This window comes from Tupaia chinensis, unplaced genomic scaffold (assembly GCF_000334495.1).
Source record: "Tupaia chinensis unplaced genomic scaffold, TupChi_1.0 Scaffold000098_1, whole genome shotgun sequence".
NCBI classification, from domain to species: domain Eukaryota; kingdom Metazoa; phylum Chordata; class Mammalia; order Scandentia; family Tupaiidae; genus Tupaia; species Tupaia belangeri.
Window position 1 is genome coordinate 849954 of NW_006159560.1, and position 9115 is coordinate 859068.

General features: G+C 42.4%; 1 protein-coding gene across 1 annotated transcript in view; it reads left to right on the plus strand.

The window, feature by feature from the left end:
• Nucleotides 1–9115, plus strand: part of NR3C2 (nuclear receptor subfamily 3 group C member 2) — a 450621-nt gene that overhangs the window by 240627 nt on the left and 200879 nt on the right.

Consider the following 9115-nt stretch of genomic DNA (forward strand, 5'->3'; position numbering starts at 1 on the left):
TTTAATAAAAAAAAAATGTTTTTACTTAGAAGCATTCAGAATGTCAACGAAACAGCTACAACTTTTTTTTTTTTTTTGCAATTACAGAATGGTATTCAGTTAACAGAACAATAATTATTTCGTATAAGCTGCATCAGAGACAACTGAAGATGAAAAAACTGCCGTCCTCATATATAACTAATTTGTACTGTGCTCCAACAAGAACCTGCTTTAAATTTCCATACCAATTTACAACCCCCATACTGTACCAGGCAAGGTTAGTGGCTATTGAAAATCCCACCAGGACAGGGCTTTCTAAAGACACATTCGGTAGTGTGTTAACTATACAAAAAAAGACACTGTACTGTTTAAAAACAAATCTTACACAGCCTTACATTTCAATTTTTTTCTTTAAAAGGAGTGAGTTGTGTACAGGGGGGTTAAATGCTTTATAGATAAGAAAAAAAAAACTGCGCTAGAACCAAGTTATTCATCCTCTTCATCTTCTTCATCTTCATCCTCTTCATCTTCTTCTTCCTCATCTTCTTCATCTTCCTCGTCTTCTTCCTCCTCCTTTTTCTTGCTCTTTTCAGCCTTGACAACTCCCTTTTTTGCTGCATCATATATGTGTCTTAAAAGGATATTCTCATTAGGAATTTAGAGATCGTCTATTCGGTATGTTTATTTTACATTGAGAATTATGGCTCCAGGAGGACAGATGATTTTGTTAAGATTTTACCAGTTAATAGCTGAGCTGGACCAGAACCCAGGCCTCCTCAGAACCTCTGTTTCTGCTTTTGACCCTTACACTGTTGGCCCACCCATTTGGGCCTTACATTCCCCGTAGATGCTTAATGGCTAGGTCATACCCTAAAGATGAATGCTGGCAGACAAATCACTAAATATGCTTCGTATTGTGATAACTCTCAGTGTCGAAGAAGTTAGTTCAGGAGCTGCCTCTTCTCCCTTCCACTTTGCTGGTCTTGTAAAATGTCTCCATTTGCCATCTTTCAACTTAAAAGGTAATGACACACTAGCGTATCATGAGAGACCAGAGATTTTCAAGCCCGATCACACGTGTGTGAGCATATGTTTCCAAAACAGCTGGAGGAGCTTTGGAGCATAGTCTGAGTCCCTGGGTTGTTGTTATTTTGGGTGCTTTGTTTTTACTTTTTTCCTCTTTGTACAAAGGAAATGAACCATATGGGAATGAAACCTGTAACCTTGGCCTAATTCATTTGCCTTCTGTAAAAATCCCCTTTTGTAAGTTGATGTTGAACTGAAATGAGGTGAGGAGAGCACTGTTCTTCTTCAGTAACTATTACCCACAGTGGGCTAATGGCTGTGGGAGCACAGGTTTGTGTCCTCGAGGGGTTAGAATAATTGCAAAGGTCACTAATGGCAAGGGCAAAAGTGATGACAGCTGATGAAGAGGGATTAACACAAAGTTAAGGAGTAGGTCCAGGAGGTGGTGTGGCGGTTTAGATACTGGACTCTTACATGGCCAATGGCAGTTCAAGTCCTGGACCTAGTGGCTTGCTCTCTCAGTTTCCTTTTCTTTCTATCTCTCTCTCTCTCTCTCTCTGGTGAGCACACATGCCCTAACTTAAAAATAATAATAATAAATAAAATATCTTTAAAAAAAAATGGCTAAAGAATTAGGAGGAGGGGCTGGAGATTCAGAGTGTTAACTTCTCCATGCCCACCAGCATAATAAACAGTTCTCCTAATCTAAAAAACAACAACAACAACAAAAAAGAATTAGGAGAAGGAGGAGTGAGATTTCCTGCTGGTTGAACATTAGGGCTCTTTAAGTGGATAGAATTTCTACAGGTGGGAATGGGGGGAAATGCTGAGTTGTATAAATGGTGGTTGATGGTGGTTGACCAGAAGACTTCAACAGGGGTGTCGGTGTACACTGAGTTTAAGTTTACACATTATGAAGAGACCCTGCAGGAGAAAGTTGGTCCTAAGGAGAGAGTCTTAAATGTCCTACTGGGCTCAGCAGGTGGCGTGATGGTTAAAGGCACTGGACTCCCACATGGCTGACCACAGTCCTGGTGGCTTGCTCTCTCTCTTTCTTGAGCACACATGCACTAGAGCAAATTAAATAATAAATAAATGTCATACTAAGGTTTTCATTTAAGGTGCTGTTCAGTAGAAATGATTGAAAGTCTCTGAGTATGGAAGTAACACAATCAGAATTCTTTAACATCACAGTCCTGTGTCATTCTCTGTAGAATGAATCGGAGGGAGGACAGGCTAGGGTTAGGAATGAACTCAGGAAGTAAGAAGGGCCTGAACCAGCACGATCAACAGCAAGGTGCAGAGAAGCAAAGTGAGAGTTTGCAAGACTGGAGTGGACAGGGCTTGGTAACTGATGAGCTCGGATAGTTGAGAGCTTGAACCTGCGTAATGAGCAGATGGCAGTACTATTCCAGAACAGCAAAGTCTGGATAAAATGAAGGTAACTACTGTTCGAATGTGGTGTGTTTAAGAAGCTCATAGAACAGAAGTAGGGAAGTTATGTAGGAAAGGGAAAACATGAAGTTGGAACATGGGGGAGAGTTTGGATCAGGCTGTAAAGACTTGGAAAATCATTCACCAAGAGAGCCATTGGAAGCCGGATAAGTAAATGAGCTCATTAAGGGACAGAGTTTAGAAATAAGAAAAATGATGGTCAGGATACAAGAAGATGATCAAGAAAGTGAGAAACAGGAAAACAGAGGAGGTGTTGTTAGAGATAGGATGAGAAAGAGTCAGTGTTATATCAGAGGAAAAGAAGAAGCAAAGAGTCACTGAAAAGCACATGACCACCTGCTGGCATGGTAGTTAAGGTGTCTGAATCCTACATGGCTGACTGTGGTTCGAGTCCCAGACCTATAAGAAGCTCATAGAACAGAAGTAGGGAAGTTATGTAGGAAAGGGAAAACATGAAGTTGGAACATGGGGGAGAGTTTGGATCAGGCTGTAAAGACTTGGAAAATCATTCACCAAGAGAGCCATTGGAAGCCGGATAAGTAAATGAGCTCATTAAGGGACAGAGTTTAGAAATAAGAAAAATGATGGTCAGGATACAAGAAGATGATCAAGAAAGTGAGAAACAGGAAAACAGAGGAGGTGTTGTTAGAGATAGGATGAGAAAGAGTCAGTGTTATATCAGAGGAAAAGAAGAAGCAAAGAGTCACTGAAAAGCACATGACCACCTGCTGGCATGGTAGTTAAGGTGTCTGAATCCTACATGGCTGACTGTGGTTCGAGTCCCAGACCTAGCAGTTTGAAAAACACTCTGGGTGTGTGTGCGTATATGCCCTAAACCTCAAGACGAAAATGGATGAGTTAAGGATTGTGGCATGGTCATCTCCTGGGGGGCTGGGGGGTGATTTCTCACTATCTCTTTCACTTTCTCTCTCACTTTCTCTCTCACTCTTCAGTGAGCAAATATGCCCTATAGCAAATTTAAAAAAAAAAAAAAAAGAATGAAACAAACAAAACCAAAAAAAGCACACAGAGTCACATTTGCTATTTTGTCATTGAAAGATGTAGTCAACACAAGGGGAAAAATATGTTCGCTTTTGTTTTGTAATTAAACTTATTGTTGTAATCTGGGTTTCTCTATGCATCTTTTTTATGCCAGACTTTCTTTTCAACTTCTCTTCATTTAGTTCAGCTACGTATTTTTCATTCTTAAGACAGTTGAAAGCAAATCTTTACGTTTCTCATACGAGGGCAGCAGTAGGACTTCAGAGTCCATGGCCTGGTGGGTTTTCTGGTGTCTGCGGTGGAAATGCTGGTTGTCTGAAATGACTCACTTATTCAAGTGTGGCTTAGAGGCGTACTGTGGACCTGTACTGCCCCATCCCCTGGGACACAGAAGTGAGTAACCCTGAATCATAAATCTTGCCTTGTGTTGAAGTTACTCTCTTGTATGGATAAGATAAACAACAGAGAGAGTAAGAAAATATCATAGAAAACATGTTAAATGGTCACGTGTGCTCTAAAGAAAAGGGAGGAAGAAAAGGGGGCTCGGGGATTCTGGGGGAGAAGGAATTTCAGTAGAGCTGATTAGGAAAGGCCTGACTGAGAAGGGGGCATTTCTGTAAAGCACTGGAGAAGGTGAGGGAGAGAGCTGTGTGGATACACGAAGGCCCTGAGATAACAGCACATCTGTGTGTTTGAGGACCAGCGAAAAGGCCGGCTTTGCTGAAGCTGAGTAGACAAAGGTGAGAACTTAGAGAATCTTGGGAACCACATCTTGACCCTGTCGTCGCATGGATGGCTTAGACTTCAACTCTGAGTGTGCAGGAAGACCTTGGCTGACTTTGAATGAAGGAATGACTGAACACGGATCATCTGGCTACAGGCAGAGGAAGCGGACAGAGGGAAACCAGAATATGAGCTAGGAAACTTCCAGATCCCTGCTGTTCTAGTCCATTCTGCTACTAACAGAAAATACCCACGTCTGAGCCTTTTAAGAGAATAAAGATTGGACCGACCCCATGGCCTAAAGGTTAAGGTAGCCAGACCCCCACATGGCCAACCGCTGTTCAAATGCTGGCCCCAGTGCCTTGAGAAACATACCAGGGACCTATATACACGTGTGCCCCAAATTTTGACAGGATGAAGAGACGGAGGAGAAAGGATTGCAGCGTGACCAAACCTCATTGGGGGCTGTTGCTCCCCATCTTTCTGTCTCTCTGGTGAATGTATATGCTCTATGGCAATTACTGATTACAATTACTAATAGAGGTTTATTCAGCTCACAGTTTGGAGATCCAAGGACCAGGGACCACTAATGAGGGACAACATGGTGGCGGTCAGGAATGTGGGCATCTGTGTCCGCAGGTCTGTCTCATTCCCTCTCCCTGATGGGACTCGCTCATGGACTCAATCAGGATTCAATCATGGGAGCCCCACCCTAGTGCCTGTTCACTTCCCAAAGGCCTTACTTTTCAACACCATAATCAGATTAAGTCTCCTCTTATTTTTTATTTTATTTCATTTATTTATTTTTAATTTTTTTTTTTGGCGAATTTTTTTTTTTTTCGCTATAGGGCACGTGCGCTTGCCAGAAAAACAGAGAGAGACAGAGAGATAGAAAGCGAGAAATCACCCCCCAGGCGGGATGGCCATGCCGCAATCCCTCCTCCTCCATTCTCCTCTCTGGATCATGGGCACGCACGCACACACACCCGGCGTGAGTTTAAGCCACCAGGTTCAGGACTCAAACCGCGGTCGGGTACATGACCATTACACTAACTGCTGGTCCCTTGTTTTTGTTTTTGAAGAGTGATTTTTGCTATAGGGTGTATGCACTTGCTAGAAAGAGACAGAGAGACAGAGTGAGAAATCACTCCACAGGGGAGATGACCACACCACAATCCCTTCTCTATTCTCCTCTTGGGATCCTGGGCACATACGCACATGCGCCTGGCATGAGTTGTAAGTCACTGGGTCTGAGACTCGAACCGTGGTTGACTTTGTGAGAGTCCAGTGACCTAACCATTGCTCTATCTGCTGCTTTTAATATCTTCACAATACAACCAAATTCCAACCCTTGAATTTGGGGGACCCATTCACACCATAGCATTAGGTAAGAGGTGTGGCTAGCTTGACTGAAGTGTTGCCAGAGGAGGAGGTGGGGAGTGGCCAGAATCTGAGCATGTTCTGAGGGCAGGTGAGTGGGATTTAGGGGATTGACTGTGTGTGTGTGTGTGTGTGTGTGTGTGTGTGTGTGTGTGTATGTGTGTGAGAGAGAGAAAGAGAGAGAGAGAGGAATCAGTGTGAGTCCAGGCTTGGTAGCCTGAGCAGCTGGAAAGGAAGAGGGTCTGTGTTAGTTTCCTAGGGCTGCCAGAATGAGGTGCCACAGACCAGGTGTCTTCAACTACAGAAATGTATCGTCTCATAGTCCCGGAGGCCCGAAGTCTGAGATCAAGGCATCAGCATTGTCAGTTTCTTCTGATGGCTGTGATGGAAAACCTGCTCCAATGCTGGTCTCCTAGCTTCTGGTGGTTTCCTAGCGGGCTTTGGCGTTTCTTGGCTTGTAGAAGCATCCTTTGATGTCTGCCTTCTTCTAAATGCATTCTCTTGTGTGGCTGTGTCCCAATTTTTTCATTGTAAGGACACTAGTGTGACCTTATTTTAACTAATCACACCTGTAACAACCCTGTTGCCCAGTAAGGTCACGTTCACATGAGGTTACAATTCAACCCATTCCTTGTTGCCTTTACCTGCAGTGTGGACATCTGTGAGATGGCTTGGCTTGGAGGCTGGAAGATAAGCAAAGTTTTAGATATGCTAAGTTTGGGGTGTATATTAGAATGACCCAAGAGGAGATGTCACGTAGGCAGTTGGATAGGCAGGTCTGAAATTCCAGGGTGGAGTCTGGGCTGGAGATAAACATTTGGAAGTCCCCAGGATATGGGCAATATTAAAAGCCAAGAGACTAGATGAAATCATCAAGAAAGTAAGTTTGGATAGAAAAAAAAGGAGAATTTCAAAGAGGGATGCTAAGAGGCCATTAAGACTTGGAATAAAACCAAGGCACACAAAAATGCTGAATGAAAATCCCAGATATACATGTAGTTGTGAAAAAGTAGTTACCCTTTAATGATGATTTTAAGTTATATTCTAAATATTTACAAAGTCGTGGTGTTTCTCTGTGAAGTGTAAAGTGAGTCAGAGAGACAGTGGGTCGAGCTTTTACCAGCTAATCTGTTGAAGTTACTGGTGCTGAAATGGAATGTTTTGAATGTCATAAAGAAGTCAAAGGACGCTAATAAAAATAATAAAGCACACTTTTCATAGAAGGAGAAACAAGTTTGGAGAATATTGTTTCAGTCCTTGATTTAAGAAGTCATTTTCTAGAAAGTCAGACATGCTCCGTGCTCTGAGCAGCAGAATGGTTCATTCCTTCATCTGTTTTTCTTGAATGTGCAGTTCAAATATTTAAGGTCATTTTTTAGGGGAAATAAAAAGCTTAATAACACAATATTATAACGTTTTAGCTAATTTAGAAAACAGACATCACCACTTTAGCCTTAGGGTGTTATTTTTAAAAATTTTTTGTTTATTTACATTTAATCATATATCTCCGTATAGTATACAACATTTCTTTATGCTTTTTTTTTTCTTTGCGCCTTTGTCCATGTGCCTGCTGTTTCACCTGGAAACAGAAAGGAGCTTTGACAGCAAAGGGATAGAAAATGACAGGAAATAACTCTACCCAGGGTTTTCTTTTTTTTTTGGAGAGGTTTTTGCTATAGGGCGTGTGCACTTGCCAGAGAGACAGAGAGACAGAAAGCGAGAAATCACCCCCCCCCCAGGGGGGGGATGGCCACGCCACAATCCCTTCTCCTCCATTCTCCTCTCGGGATCTTGGGCACGTACACACACACACGCCCAACATGAGTTTAAGCCACCAGGTCTGGGACTCCAACCATGGGAGTTCAGCGACATAGCCATTACGCTAACTGCTGGTCTTTACCCACGGTTCTCTGAACACAAAGCTCACAGTTCTCAGAGCAATTTCTGCTTCCTCAGCCTCCTTTCTGGCTCTTACTTAATCATGCTTTAGAATTCCATTCAGCCTTGGGAACCAGCAGTTAGCGTACACAGGTAGGGAAGCGTTTTTCTGCCTTCTGCATTCCCAGCTTCCCAGCACAGAGGGCTGAACCTAGAGTGTGTGCCTACCCAGCACTCCTCACTTAATGACCCACTCGTTTAAAGACCAGGTCTCCAGCACAGGGACTCCCCTTTCTCAGTCTTTATCTTCCTCCCACAGTCAGTATTCACCACACCAAGCATTTGCAATTACACAAGACTACATTGCTGTTTTTATTTTTTTAATTTTTTATTTATTTTTATTAATCAGTATTATTATTTTTAATTTGCTATGGGGCATGTGCACTCACCAGAGAGAAAGAGAGGAAGAAGGCAAACTGCCAGGTCTGGGATTCAAACCATGGTCAGTGATGTGGGAGTCCAGCACCTTAACTGCCATGCCACCTACTGGCCTCCACGTTTCGTTTGTTAATTTGTACTTTATTGTGCACCTATAGTAGTATTCAGAATAAACAAAAAAGGTTATGCCAGATTTATATTATTGTGTCACGGTGTGTCTTGTCACTTTCTGGTTCTTAATTAAAGTATGATTTTTGAATGGATAGAGCGACATTATTCTAGTGTGGTGTCCCATGATACCTGTTGAAAACTACATACCCTGTGGTGCCACAACACGCTGCAAGACACCTGCCCTGAAGCTCCTCACTTACTGACCAGTTCCCTTAACAACCTGGCCGTAGGAATAGAACTCAGTCGTTAAGTGAGAAGTGCCTGTATTACTGTGCACCGGAGCGCTCAGCCATAATAGTTTATGCCCCCCACTGACTCTGAGGGCAGAGGCTGGGTTTTTAAATATTTTTCTTGATCCTTTACACAGGACATGCAGGTAAATACTTAGTAAATACATTGGACTACAAATAAAAAATCAACTTCCTTTGCCCGTTCCATATACATTTTAATGGTCCTTGACTATTCCTTAGTAGAATTTAAACCATTTTGTTCAGCACTTACCATTAAATAACACTACGATCGATGTATCTTGAGAAGCTTCCCCTTACAAGGTATTCAGATTGTTGCTTTAAAAAGTTTCGGTTGTCCCTCAAAGCTTGCCCAGAGCCCTTCAATTTCATGCCATGAAACATAGCTGAGATATTTGCCATAGATGGCTGTTTTAGTCTTGTCCGTGTCCCTTCCCTCTCGCCAGTAAAACGAAGTAACTGGAACTTACCTATGTAAGGGAGTATGGAGACACGCAGGAGTGTGAAGGGTGAAATTGCTGGCAGTCTAGCAAGATTTTCTTTTTCTTAATTTTTTTAAGTAGATTGTTTTGGAAAGGGGAATTTTTTTTTTAACCTGAAATAATTTGAGATCTATAATCCGAGTCTCAGTGAAAAGTGTTAAGAAGTATTTTAATAGCTCTTTGTTGCCAAAACAAAAGGACAGCCAGTACTTCCATGGTGACTGACTGGGTTCAGGAGTCTTCTCACTGCCCAATTAAAGTGCAAAGACTGTTTTATGGGCTTTTGCATCTGTTTGTCAACTGTGTCCAAAGTAAGAAAAGGAAGGAAAGAGT